General features: G+C 40.8%; 1 non-coding gene across 1 annotated transcript; it reads right to left on the bottom strand.

Annotated features, from left to right (window-relative positions):
- Positions 1 to 1,461: 1,461 nt before the first annotated feature.
- LOC145607035 (small nucleolar RNA R71) lies at positions 1,462 to 1,569 on the bottom strand. Its single transcript, XR_014105486.1, has one exon. It is a non-coding gene; the product is annotated as a small nucleolar RNA R71 (small nucleolar RNA).
- Between the last annotated feature and the right edge of the window lie 11,977 nt (positions 1,570 to 13,546).

The raw sequence follows: 13,546 nt of genomic DNA, 5'->3' as shown, positions 1-13,546 counted from the left end.
TCACTACTTTCTTGGTTTGTTCTTTTGATTTTTTATTTTTTTATTATGTTGGTATAGTTTTTCTGATTTATTTTACTGGAGACTAATTTTTTTTTGGTTTTAATGTGTGTATATTTGTCTTTACAGGTAAAGATTTTTGCAAGTTATCATCTACAAGATTTTTGAAGTTAGATGTTATCATTTATAGAGTTTTGTATTTTTATTTTATTTTGGTGTATTGGATTTTCAATTATATTTGTAATTTTTGAGATATATGACATTCAAGAATTAATTTTGTACTCCGTAAACAATAATGTATAAAATAATTAAATGAGTTATATTGATGATTATATTTACAATTTCGTATCAAATAAGCTATTTTTTTATTTTAAATAATATCCGAGAGACCTGTTAAGTTTAATAACCGGTCTCAAATTTCTCAAAAAAGAGACTGCTTATCTTCCATAGGCGGTCTCAGAATTTGAAAAAAAAAGAGACTGCCTATCTTCAATAAGCGGTCTCAGTTTTCTCATTCTAGAGACCGCCTCTAGTCAAGCAGTCTCTTTGCCAAAGAGACCGCTTAGCTAGAGACCGCCTCTAAGGCAGTCTCTTTGGCTGATTTAAACGGGTCTCTTAGGCCAATTTTGTAGTAGTGATTAGTGATATTTGATGTTGAATTAGCGTGCTTCCCTAGTGGTTCGACCCTTTACTTTCCACTAACTAGTTTAGTGTAGGTTTAGGTATTATAAATGATTAATTTGGTTAGGGTGGTAGCTTAACGGCCTATTTAACCCTCGATCAAATTTTGGCGTCGTTGCCGGGGAGGCGGCTTGTTTAACGTCTCTTATTGCTTTTGTTAGAGTCATTTTGCTTTCTTTTCTTTTTGTTTTTTTGTTTTATCATCCTTGTCATTGCTAATTGTTTGCTTAGCTTTGGAGAATTCTTAGGAGGTCTCAAGGAGCACCCTCACATCAAATTGACCACATAATCAACCGAACCTTGAGACAAGTCCGTAGGCTTTATCAAGACGAGGGAAGAGGTTTTGGTGATATAGTTGATAGTGAGAGTGATACTTACTCTTCAAGTTTACCACGCGAATCAATGGCGGGACAAGAGAATGATGTTTTGTTTTGTGAGTTCGGAAATCCGGAGGATTATGAGCTCACGGGAGGGATTTTGCTACCCGTCACAGAAACCAACTTCTCAATCCATCCACTATATACTCGAATGGTCCAATCGGAGCAATTTTCCGGAAGTGCAAGTGAGGACCCTATTGAACATTTGGACCGATTCCTTGAATTGTGCGCAATGATGCAAACCAATGAAGTGAGTCAAGACTACATTCGTATGCACCTTTTCCGGCAATCTCTCACCGGACGAGCAAAGAAATGGCTAAAGCAAGTAAAGCCTAACAATCTCACAACATGGAAGGAGGTGGTAAAGGCGTTCTTGAAGCGCTTAATCTCCGAAGAGAAGACCGCCGAAATGAGAAGGAAAATTGCATCATTTGAGCAAGAGGCCGATGAAAGTCTTGGTGAAGCATGAGAGAGATTCAAAGAGTTGGTACAAGCATGTCCCCACCATGAGTACAATCAACGGTTGCTCATGCGGTTTTTCTACAACGGATTGGAGCCCATGTCAAGAGCCAATTTGGATGCGGGGGCGGGTGGTCAATTAATCAAGATCCCTCAAAATCAAGTTGAAGCCACAATAGAAGAGGTAGAAAAGAATTACTCTTGGGGGGGCCGAAGAAGAAACGCTCCAAAGAGAGGTGGTATTTACGAATTGGAGAAAATTGATAAATTACAACATCAAATTGATCAACTAACAAAAGGGCTTTCCAAGTTGAACACGAGTGTGAATGCAAGTTCAAGTGGTGGAGCAAGCTCTTCTCAAGTTAACTCTTTCTCTTGTCAAAATTGTGGAGGAACGAACCATGATACATCCTATTGTGGAGGTTTAAGCCCCAAACATGTAACGGCATACAACACAAGGCAAGAGGGATTTAGAGGAAGCGACGGTGGAGTAGCTTGGAGACAACCACTACCCGGGTTTGTACCTCAACCTCAACAATGGAACCAACAAGCTCAACCTTCCTATAACTCCAACCCTCAATATCAAAATCCACCTCCATCTCAACCCCAAAACCCAAGAGGAAGCTATCCAAGGAACAACCAATACACCAATCAAACCCAAGCACCTCAAAGAAATCATCAAGAATAAACACCTCAAGCGGAGCTAACTCAAACTCAACTCCTCCAAGCCATGCATGTGCAAATGCAATCTTTTGGGCAACAAATGCAAGAGATAAGAGCTCACAACAAGATGGTTGATTCACAACTAGCTCAATTGGCCGAGAGAACTCCTTTCAATTCACCATCCACTCTACCCGGACAACCACAACCTAACCCATCTCACAATCCAAAACCCGATACATGCAAGGCGGTCACATTGAGGTCGGGAACTTCCTATGAAGGACCAAATGAAGGGGATAGTGAGGAAAAGAAGGGAGGAGAGGAGAGTGTGAATGAAAACAAGGCAGGTGAGAAAGAAAAAGGTGATGAGATAGAAGGAGGTTCGGAGAAGAAGAAGCTTGACAATGAGAAGACAACTTCAATTCCTAGCGAGGCTAGGAATCTTGATGGACCAGTTCCTTTTCCCGATCAGCTTGCGGAGAGGAAGTTGAATGACAAGTTCACAAAATTTCTTAGTGTCATGAAGAATTTGCATATCAACCTCCCTTTTCTTGAAGTTGTGACACAAATGCCATCTTACTCCAAGTTCCTTAAGGATATTCTCACCAAAAAGAGGAAGCTTAATGATGAACTTATCACCCTTCTACATCAAGTGAGTGCTCTTGTCCAACATAAGATTCCCAAGAAGGAAAAAGACCCAGGAAGTTTCACTTTCCCGGTGAAAATTGGGAACATGGAAGCTAGGGGCGCCTTAGCTGATCTTGGAGCAAGTGTTAGTTTAATCCCTCTATCCATTGCTCAAAAACTCAATATAGAGATGATCCCTACTAGGAAGACAATTCAATTGGCCGATCGATCGGTGAAATTACCTTGTGGAGAGCTTGAGGATGTTCCAATTCAAGTGGGACACATCTACGTGCCTTGTGACTTTGTAGTGATGGATATGGAGGAAGATGTTAACACTCCTTTGAATTTGGGACATGAAGCTCTTAAAACTTTGGGGGAGGTCATCAATTGCAAGAACAACACCATCACATGTGAAGTGGCCGATGAAAAGATTGTCTTTGAATTTTCTAAGTTGCTCAAGACCCCCATGGTTGAAAAATGCTATAGAGTTGAATGTTGTGAATGAAGAGTTAGATCGTTTGGGGAGGGTTGTGATGAGACCTCAAGATCCAATGATAGAAGCCCTTACATGCAAAGAAGAGTTTCACTCTCAAGAGGCTAAAGAATTTGTCATGGCAATGGAGGAATCCTCAAAGGAGGAAGTTGAACAACAAGTTAAGATCGAGCTTGAGTCCAAGGAGGAGAAATTGGAGGAGAGTTCTAAGCCTCCTCCCAAGGTAGAACTCAAGCCCCTTCCCCCTTCTTTGAAATATGCTTTTCTTTATAAGGAGGGAAAATACCCTATTATTGTCAACGCTACCCTAGATGGTATTAATTTGGAAAAACTTCTTGATGTTTTAAGAAAATATAGGGATGTGATAGGGTATAGCATTAATGATATCAAAGGTATTAGCCCTTCTTTATGCATGCATCGTATTTATCTTGAAGATGATCATTCCACCTCCATTGAACCTCAAAGAAGGTTGAACCCCAACCTTCAAGAGGTTGTAAAGAAAGAAATTTTGAAACTACGTGAGGCGGGCATCATCTATGCTATCTTCGATAGCAAATGGGTTAGCCCGGTTCATGTAGTTCCAAAGAAGGGTGGGATGACCATAATCAAGGATGAAAAGGGAGAGGAAATCTCCACCCGGACGGTGATCGGGTGGAGAATGTGCATTGATTATAGGAGATTGAACAAAAACACCAAGAAAGATAATTTTCCTCTCCCTTTCATTGACCAAATGCTTGAAAGGCTTTCTAACCATGCTTTCTTTTGTTTCTTGGATAGGTATTCCGGATTTTTTCAAATCCCTATCCATCCAAGTGATCAAGAGAAAACTACTTTCACATGTCCATATGGGACAATTGCATACTGAAGAATGCCATTCGGATTATGCAATGCTCCCTCTACTTTTCAAAGATGCATGACTTCCATTTTCTCTGAGATGCTTGAAAAAGAAATTGAGGTTTTCATGGATGATTTTAGTGTTGGTGGCTCGTCTTTTGACACTTGTCTTTTTAACCTTGAAAAAGTTTTGAAAAGGTGTCAAGAGACGAGTTTGGTTTTAAATTTGGAAAAGTGCCATTTTATGGTTGAGGAGGGCATTGTCCTCAGCCATAAGGTTTCAAAAAATGGCATTGAGGTTGATCCGACCAAGGTTTCGGTGATTGAAAAGTTGCCCCCTCCTACTTCCATCACGGGGGTACGGGCTTTTCTTGGGCATGCTGGTTTTTACCGGAGGTTTATCAAAGATTTTTCTTCAATCGCCAAACCTTTGTTCGAATTACTCAAAAAATAGGTTGTTTTTAACTTCAATGAGGCTTGCCTTGAGGCGTTTCGTAAGCTCAAGGAAGCTCTCATTTCTTCTCCCGTTGTGCAAGCTCTGGATTGGAGCTTGCCTTTTGAGCTAATGTGCGATGCTACCGTTCTTGGTCAAAAGAAACAAGGAAAATCATGTGTCATCTACTATGCAAGTAGGACTCTAGATGAGGCTCAAAAGAATTACACAACAACGGAGAAAGAGATGTTAGCGGTAGTGTTTGCATTCGATAAGTTTCGGTCCTATCTCATATGCTCAAAAGTTATTGTGTACACGGATCACATCGCGGTGCGGTATCTCATGACCAAGAAATAAGCAAAGCCTCGCTTGATTCGTTGGGTTCTCTCTCTCCAAGACTTTCACATGGAAATGAGGGACAAAAAAGGAGCAGAGAACTATGTAGAAGATCATTTGTCTAGGCTACCATTTGAGAACAAGGAGGATGTACCGATTAATGATGAGATAGGATTCGAGGCTCTCATGGATTTGGTGTCAACTTCTACCCCTTGGTACGCGGATATAGCCAACTATCTTGCGTGTGGAGTCGTTCTTCCGGAGTACTCTTCTCAACAAAAAAAGAAGTTTTTCAAGGAAGTGAGAAGATACTTTTGGAATGACCCATACCTATTCAAGCAATGTGGAGATGGCCTTTATCGGAAGTGTGTTCCAGATCACGAAATTCAAGGAGTTCTTGAGCATTGCCACTCACTACCATGTGGAGGGCATGGTGGTGTCGACAAAACAGTGGCAAAAATCTCTCAATCTTTATTGTGGTGGCCGACGATGGATAGAGACGCCCACCAATTCGTTGCGCAATGTGATAGATGTCAAAGGAGCGGAGGCATTACCAAGAGGGACGAAATGCCCCAACAAAGTGTTTTAAAAGTTGAACCCTTCGATGTTTGGGGGGGTTGATTTTATGGGGCCTTTCGTTTCTTCTTGTGGGAATCTATATATCTTGGTAGCGGTCGATTATGTGACGAAATGGATTGAAGCCATACCCTCACCTACCAATGATCACAAGGTTGTGCTTAAGCTTCTAAAGAAGATCATTTTTCCTAGGTTTGGAGTTCCAAGGGTGCTAATTAGTGATGGAGGCTCTCATTTCGCCAAAAAGCAATTTGAAGCTCTTCTCAAGAGGTATGGCGTTCATCACAAGGTTGGATTACCTTACCACCCTCAAACTCAAGGACAAGTGGAGGTCTCGAATCGTGAAATCAAAAATCTTCTTGAAAGGATGGTGAACAAATCAAGGAAAGATTGGTCTCTCAAACTTGATGACACACTATGGGCTCTTAGGACGGCGTACAAGACTCCAATCGGCACAACCCCCTATAGGATGTTCTATGGAAAGGCTTGTCACTTGCCGGTTGAGTTAGAATACAAGGCTTGGTGGGCCATCAAAGAGCTCAATATGGATTTATCGTTGGCCGGTGAGAAGAGATTTCTTAAGCTCAATGAACTTGAAGAGCTTAGAGATGATGCTTATGAGAGCTCAAGGTTATATAAGGAGAAGACCAAAAAGTGGCATGACCAACATATTCGAAACAAGAACTTTAAGGTTGGAGACAAGGTTTTGCTTTTCAACTCAAGGCTTCGTTTGTTTCCGGGTAAACTCAAATCAAAGTGGTCGGGTCCTTTTGTGATATCAAAGACTACTCCTTATGGCTCCTTTGAGTTAGATGCGGATGGTAACAAGTTTTTGGTTAATGGTAATCGTTTAAAGCATTACTTTTGCAAGGAAGAAGTTGGTATCATCGAATGTATAATGCTTGATCCTTTGGATCCTAAGCCTCCCACTTGAAGAATTTTTCTCATGGTCAAGCTAGTGACCTCATAAAGAAGCGCTTCTCGGGAGGCAACCCGAGTTTCTAACTCCTTTCTATATTTTTTTTAGAATATTCCGATTTCACTTTCTCCTTTTTGAATTTGAATTTGAATTTGATTTTTTCCCCTTTTTGGTTGATAGGTGTCTGGATGATGAAGGAACAAGGATTTTCTATTTCGAAGATGTGAGGATAAATCGAATTTTACTCTGTGCGACCCCGTGCACGACATCTGCGCGGGCGCGCAGTGTGAAGTGTGCGGGCGCGCAAGCACTGTCAGAACCCGCATATATTTATTCACAAATTGGAGCTCGAGGCAGAAGGTTTGCGCGACCTAGTGCGCGACTTCTGTGCGGGCGCACAGAGCTGGGAAAATCGGGTTTTAACCCTTTTCTTCCCCATTTCATCCTTATAATTTCGAAACCCAATTTTTCATGCTCTCTTCTCTCTCCTATCAAACTCAAACCCTAACCTTCAAATTTAACCCATTTCTCACAAATTCCATTGATTTTCCTTCAAATCCATCAAAAACTTTCACTCTACTCACAAATTCACCCACTTTCTCTCTCCAAAATACCCAAAAATCCTCCATTTTCATGGTTTGCAAGCTTAATTGAAGGTTGTGTTCTTGGAGGCTCTTAGTGGTGTTCAAGCTTCTACAAAGTGGTATAACTCTAAATTTTGCTATTTTATTACTTAATTTCACTTGTTTATGCAAAATTTTTAGTTATTAAACATGAATTAGCTTGAGTGAATTGCATGTGATTTCGATTTTCTTTGTTAAGGATTTGTTGGTTATTAGTGTGAAATTTAGTGATTTTGGGGACATTGTTGTTAATACTATTGTTTTGGAAGCCATTTTCATGAATTTAAGTTGAGAAATTTGGTGTTTGTATTGATGATAATGCAACTACTTTCATGAGAATTGCTTACTATCATAATGTATTTTGATTGACTGCTTTGATGTTGATTCTTGTTGTCTTGGGCACTATATTTTTGTGGTTAGTTGTTAGTACTAACCCTTTTGCAGATTGTTGAGACTTGGGTTGTTGTTGTTGTTTTCCAATTGTTGGTTGAGTTCAAAGGTAGTTCTCCTTTTGGTTGGGTTGTTTGTATTGCTTGAACATAATGAGCAAAAGGAAGAGCAGAAAGGAGCCCAGGTTAAGGGTTGAGGAACCGAGTACCCAACAAACTCAAGCTTAAGGACCAAATGTTCCCCCTAAATTGAGATTCTTGAATAAGGTCCATGCTACGTTCTTCAACGACCTTCACGGACGAAAGTTAAATCCTTCCCGACACTATGATCAACGCTCCATCAGAGCTTTGGGGATTGACAATGATATAAGGTCGCTCCTTGACAACTTGGGGATGAGTGAGTTCATCAAACATCAATTCCGAACTTATAATAGGAGCCCACCTTCGAATTCTTGGCCTCTTTTGAAAAGGAGCCTCTTGGGAACGACTTGCAAATTTCCTTCAAACTGTTCAACAACCAGAACACTATGACTCTTAGTGATCTTAATGTATTGTTTGATTTGAACCCCGAGGCGGACCTCCTTGCCCCTTCATTGAGCCTGTTCCCTGAGTACGATGCATTTAGATGGTGGCAAACGATTACCGACTTTGAAGAGTTCAACACCAGGTATTCGGTGGCCAACCATATTATCCACCCTGTGCTCCGTATTCTACACCGCATTCTGGGGTTTGCGGTGTTTAGCAAGCAGGACTTGAGTAAGCTCTCGCATGAGGAGCTATTTACTTTGTGGGTTGCCACTAGGGAGGAATTGAAAGGGCGGCTCAATATGGGGTACTGGTTCGTCGTGTGCTGCGAGGAAATCAAGTCGGGGCACAAGACTGGATAAATTGCCCTCAGTGGGATGATTACAAGGATTTTCAAGAAGCTTAACTATGAACGCTTCTTCCCCTCGTGCACTCAAGTTGGGGCCGACAAAGATCTATTCATCGACATACAGCAAATGAGAAGGTCGGGGTTCCTCCAAGGAACTTCAGATGCCAACAATTTTCATGCCTGGATGGTTGACCGCGAGAACCATTGTATCTTGCCTTACCCCAGCCGTACATCCTTGGAGCGGAACGCAAGGAATGTATGGAAGATCTCGCGAGACAATGGTGTGCTACCCACTTCTCTGGGTGGCGCAAGGAATATGGAAGTCGACCAACAACAACAGCAACAACAGCAGCAACAAAAACAACAACAACAACAACAACAACAACAACAACAGCAACAGCAGCAGCAACAACAACAACAACAACATCATAAGCAACAGCAACAGCATCAAGGCATGAGTAGCCTTGAACAACAAATGATGAGCATGCAACTTGGCATGCAGAGCCTAATGGAGAACCAACAGGGTATGTTTATGCAAACCCAAGCTCTTTATGGTGCGGCCGTGGATAGGGGTGAGGTCACCCCCCCCCCCCGGTAAATTACCCCTATTGGCCACCCCAACAAGGCCCGGTCCCTGGGTGGCAAGAATCACAACCTACTTGGCCCTATTGGCAAGGGCCCTCCTCCCACGGTGTTTCCCAAGTAGACTACCCGACGGAAACTGGGTACGATTATCGTGCCCCCGGGGGGGAGCGATTTTAGGGGTGACCCCAACTATCCATATGTGGACCCTACCCACCCTTCCCCTCTTCAGCTTCCCGCCCCTTTCGACCCGTTGCCTCAATGGCAACAAGACCTCTTCCGAGGTCACTATGGTTGGTCTCCAGGTTACTCCGGTGGTTGGGACCCACATGACATCCCTCCGGACGGTTTCTCTTACGACACCGAGGATGATGGAGATGATGACGACGCCGGCCCTAGTGGCCACTAGCCCCCTTTGTTCTTTATTTCTCCCCTTTGCCCCCTCCCAATGTTTTAATTTGGCGCACCGTGGACGGTGCATTGTTTTAGTGTGGGGGGTTGTGTAAGAGGAAAAGGGATGTTTTTTTTATAGTGTGGGGGAAGGCTTGTCATCATGCTAGTGTGGGGGGGATTTCATTGTAGGTGGTAGAGCTCTCATGGTTCGGTTGGCTTTATCATGTTTTGATGTTGATTTATCTGCTTGATTGTGATGATTATGTCCCTGGGTGATTTTGATAAGTTTTTCCTAATGAATTTTCAAGCGTTTGTGTAGGTGATGGTGCTCCCATGAAGAAAAATCCAAACTCCCGATAGTCCAAACTTCCCTTAATCCAAATTTCTTTTAGTTTATTTTATTTTATTTCTATTTCTTCATTTTGTTTAAATTTTTAGTTTCTTTCTTTGATTTTTAACTTTTTTATTTTATTTTTGTTTCATCTCAGTCGTTTATTTCATTTTGGCTCACTTTTCAAGCTTGGAAATGGAGATAAAGGAAGTTAAGGGGAAAATCGAGCCCCCCTCGGTGAGATTGCATAATTTATCTTGTCTTCATTTCAAGCGGCATTTGGTGAGACCTTTCCTCTCTTTTATTTTCTTTTTCTTTGGGTGTTTAGCTTAGGTTTAGCTTAGGAAGAAGTTGAATGGTTCGAGGATGTTTGCTTTTGGTTCTATGGAACCTGGGTTCGTTGATGTTGTTATCGAACGATCACTTGTGTGACAATTGGGATTTAATTGAATTATATGCCTCGTATGTGAACCTTTTTGATTTCTTCCTCTTTCTTTTGTTTTGTTTTCCCCTTTTTGTGTTACAAGCATAATTATGACAATTTGAAATGATTTTTGATGTGTAATTTGCTCACTCTTTTGGATTGGTTTGCCTCGATGTGTCTTTGAATGCTTATCTTCCTAGTTGATGAGGGTTTGCATGGTTTGAGAATGCTTTGGGTTGAATTAGACACATTGTAAGCTAAGGTAGCCCGGTTTATAACTTTTGAGGACGTTTGAACCCCTAGTTCACGGGAAAGTGGTAAGATGGTGTTGCTCTCTATGGTGGATAGGATTCCCTTGGTTAGTATTTGCTATATTTTTTATCCCGTGTGAGCGTCATTTGTTTTAACCTTCATCATTCTTGTGAGCGGCATTTAGGATCCTTAACTATGCATATCTTAATCTTTGTGTTGGCATCTGGCTCCCAAGATCGTGACCATATAATTCTAGAGGAGGAAGAGGGCATTTCTTCTTATTTTTGTTTGTTTTCTTTGTGTTTTGTTACAAATTTGGTTTTCATTTTTTTTTACATTCACCCTCTTGCTAACCAATTTGAGCCTTATTTCCCCTTTCTTGACTTAGCCATATTACAAACCTATCGGCCTATGTTCTACCAACCCTTGTAGTTAGTGAAGCATTGGCTTGTGAGGTTCGAGTTTGATAATGTTGAAATTGAGCAAGAAAGTTGTGTAATTTGGTTCAAATAAGGTTTTGAAAGGTTATTCATGAAAAGAGTACGCAAATAGGTTTGGAAAGAAAGTTGAAACTCATGAAAACTTAAAAAAAAAAAAAATGAATAATTTTTTTTTTTTTTGAAGTAATGTGGTGTGGGTTTTTTTGAAAGGTTGTAAGTTTGAGAATAGGTTCAATTCTTAGGATGTTCTTGAGAGATGGCCACTCTTATGCTTCACTTAGGAATTGCCACCAAAATTTTCAAATTGTTTCCCAACCATAACCCCTAGCCATGACATTACAACCCTACTTAAGACCCTTTGATTCTAGAGGGGTGTGGTCAAAGAACGGTGGAGGGAGATAGATTTCAACCCTATGGAGAGAGTATGCATAGTTGAGATGTCGGGATGACCCTATGATTCCACATAAAATTTTCTTTTTCCGGTTTCCTCGAGGAACCATGAGGAGCTAGCTAGGGGATGAATTGAAGCTAGTGGAGAGAACGCGGACCGTCTTGGTTGGGGCTAGGGCGGAGAATGAAATCATTAGTTTTCTACGCTTAGATTAGGTTTGTCTTTTTCAACCTTGAGCATCTTGGAACGTGTTTTCCATCTTTGAATTGAGAAAGATAAGTATTCTTTGGTGCATTTATTTGCAAATGAGTCCAAATTGAGCATTCCATTACCTTGAGGCTTGATTGGTTTTGCTAAAACCTTGTCATGTTATGTTTGTTGTGTTTGTCTTTTTATTCCGGTTTTCCTTGCTTGAGGACAAGCAAGAGGCAAGTGTGGGGGATTTTGATGAGTGGCATTTATGCCACTCTTTTATCCTTTTTCTCTAAGGATTCCCCTCCATTTGCACTTGTTTGGCCCTTTTTCTAAGCATTTTTACTTAGTTTTGCTTCCTCTTTTCTTTTCTCCTTTATCTTCCCTTTTCTTAGTCTTCTCGCTTTGTTTTTATTTTGATTTCCATGCTTTTGTTTTGTAGGTATTATGTGCCGAAAGAAAGAGGATATCATTGTGATGAATGTAAAGATGAGGATGATCCAATATTACCTTTTAGGGGCTGGTTAAAAGCTTCTCCGTGGAAGCAAGCTAGAGATGAGAGTAATGAGGCGTATGTGAAACCACAAGTAACATGTGCTAAATCCCTTTTCATTACCAAACCTAAACCTTCACCTGATGTTCTATCGAAGAAAAAAACTGGAGAGGTTGTAAATAAACTTTCTGATTGTGTTATCTCCCCTAGGAAAAAGTCAGTGATTGGTAGTGATGATGTTTCTGACCCGCAGACTGTTGGAGAAGAGGAAGTAGAGGCAAGGATGACTATGCTGACATGATTGTTTCGCAATCTCCTCAACTGAAACCTACTTAAGATAATGCAGGTGGGGGGGGGGGTGGGAAGGGAAAAAAGGTATGGTGTAGACATCTACTTTTGGCCTCTTGTCCCGACAGGAAGTGCAATGACGATAAATAAAACCAGCTTCGTGTTGGATCGAAGTGAAGAATACTTATGGATAACTGGCTAAAGCGCAAAGACACAAAAAGACTAGCCTAACCCAAAACAAATACAAAACAAAGTCCAATTAACTAAACCCGATCAAAATTAGGCTTAAGCCCGTTCTTAAGACCCAATAATGACGGATTTGGAGGCGCCTAGGTTAAATTTAATGCTGCCGCAGAAAAAGCCGTGCGCATCTCAATTAGTTGCATTGGTCTGGTGCGTGCAACTAATTCAGTTGCGCAAAACACCCAGCGCAACTTCTAGATAAGCGCTCGCGGGAGATTCCGAATTTCATAAAAATATAAAATCGAATCTTACCATAAAGCCTCGCGCAAGACATTCAGTTGAGCAGCGCAACTAAATCACTTGCGCTTGGATGCCGCGCGCAAATCATCCAGATGCGCGCGACACCTGCTGTGGCAGAATGCTTAAAACCCTAATTGCACCCATTCCCTATAAATAGGGGCTTAATACGAGGCTTAAACACACATAAATTAACCTAAAATCCTGGAAAAAACTCTTGTGAACTTGTGCTACCTAACCCTCTTGTCCTAAACACTCACCCCTTTTAATCTTTGTTATTACAGTGGAAGTTCCAGAACAAGAAGGAGTCCATACGTGTTCTAAACGGAGATCTAAGCTAGCAAAGAGAAATGGTAAATTCCTGAGCACTTAGATAAATCACATCTACTTTTCTTGTTTAAAAGAACTTTAATCAATAAAAAAGTGTTGTTTCACCACTTTAAAAGGATATTTAATTAATCAATTCTACTTAGTATCTTGTGTTAAATAAGATTAGAATTGAATAATTAATTGATTGGTTGATCACTTAAGCCAAGGCGAATCTTGTTTAATTTTGCTCCTTTTACGAATTTGAATTAAATAAAGAATAACGACTTTGCAATGTAATTCCTACGTGATTAAGGCTTGTAAATAAATTAACTAACTTAGTTTTAGGTATCGTGGTGCATATATTGTTTGGTGATGAAATTGTGAAAAAGGAATAGCTAGTAGAGGCCGCACTAGGGCTAGAATAACGATTCTCCTTTAAAGGGAACGTTATGTAGACCAATTTGGGCATGGGTGAACTTACGATTTGTGCTAATTATCCCATGAAATCCACATGGGAGAAAGGGATGAACGAGGTATATGGGTTTTCTCGAAACTCATTGGCGACTCCTACTTCTTTCTTACAAAATAGTGTAATGATAGAATCAATTCTAATTCAAGGTCCCCCAAACAGTCAAGATTTCAAATCCTAATACACCCTAACAAGTGTAAATTCCTAGGCTTTTTAAATGGCCA

This window comes from Chenopodium album, chromosome 2 (genome assembly GCF_948465745.1).
Source record: "Chenopodium album chromosome 2, dcCheAlbu1.1, whole genome shotgun sequence".
In the NCBI taxonomy this organism is placed as follows: Eukaryota; Viridiplantae; Streptophyta; class Magnoliopsida; order Caryophyllales; family Amaranthaceae; genus Chenopodium; species Chenopodium album.
This window is presented reverse-complemented; position numbering and strand designations above follow the sequence as displayed.